At 39.1% G+C, this 1,393-nt stretch overlaps 1 pseudogene; it reads right to left on the reverse strand.

Annotated features, from left to right (window-relative positions):
- Positions 1-202: 202 nt before the first annotated feature.
- Positions 203-1,152, reverse strand: LOC119809351 (annotated as a pseudogene).
- Between the last annotated feature and the right edge of the window lie 241 nt (positions 1,153-1,393).

Here is a 1,393-nt window from a genome sequence, read left to right on the forward strand (position 1 = left end):
GAATTCATGTCATCCTTAATATTGGTTTACATTGTTTATCCTATGTAAAAAGCTAATATGTGCATAGAAAATGGAAATTGAAATTTATAAAGATTATCAAAGTATCCTAGCAAATAAGTAATAATTCTTGAAACTATAATAAAATAAATTATATCAACTCAAACTATGTATTTGTGGATAACTTTTCTCTAATAAATTATCCTCACATTACTTTTGAAACATGAATTTTTTTCTTTGAAGTATTTTCTTCAAGGCAACACTGACATCCTTATTCCTCAGACTGTAGATCAATGGGTTCAGCATGGGAACAACAGTAGTATAAAACACGGATGACACTTTCCCTTGGTTCATGGAGCTGACTGATGATGGCTGTAAGTACATGAATGCAGCAGAAACATAGAAGACAGCAACAGCAGAGATGTGGGAGCTGCAGGTGCTGAAGGCTTTGGACCTGCCTTCTGTGGATTTAATCCTGAGGATACTGGCAATAATGGAGATGTAGGATATAATAATTGTGAGAATAGGGACAAAGATGTTCACTGTACCAAAAACTAGAATCAATAATTCACTGATATAGGTATTAGAGCATGCAAGCTTTAAGAGGGGAGGAAGATCACAGAAATAGTGGTTGATCACACCTGATTTATGGAACTGAGTCTTTGTTGCAAAGCCAGTGAGAACTGAAGCACTGAACACACTAAAAATATACACTCCTGAAATCAGGGCACTGCTAATCTGATAGGACATGGTTACATTGTAAAGCAAGGGATTACAGATAGCCACATAGCGGTCATATGCCATTACACCTAGTGTGTGACACTCTGCAATGCCAAAAATGATAAAGAAATAGAGCTGAGTCATGCATCCACAGTAGGAGATGAGGTTTTTCTCTGCCAAAAAGCTCACCAACATTTTAGGGGTAACAACTGTGGACTGACAGAAGTCAATGAAGGACAAACTGCTGAGGAAATAGTACATGGGGTTGTGCAGATGGGAACTGAACACAATCAGTGTGATCATGCCCAGATTCCCTGCTACAGTGACCACATAGATTCCGGAGAAGAGGAGGAAGAGGGGCATCTGGAGTTCTGGTTTCTCTGAGAGCCCAGCCAAGAAGAACTCAGTCACTGTGCAATGGTTTCCTGCTGCCATGTTCTTCATCCAGATCCTGAAAAAAGTAAAAGATTTGCTTGAGCCATGTAGTGGTTAAGTCTTTAATCAGCACTAGGGAGGGAGAAGCAGGCAACTGTGAGTTCAAGGCTAGCTATTCAACAGAGCTAGTTGTAGGAGAGACAAGCTTGCACAAAGAAATGCTGTCCCAAATAACATATACATATGTATGTGTGTGCATGTTTGTTTACATGTGCATATATATATATGGGGGTATGTGTAT

Source organism: Arvicola amphibius, chromosome 3, assembly GCF_903992535.2.
Source record: "Arvicola amphibius chromosome 3, mArvAmp1.2, whole genome shotgun sequence".
Lineage (NCBI taxonomy): Eukaryota > Metazoa > Chordata > Mammalia > Rodentia > Cricetidae > Arvicola > Arvicola amphibius.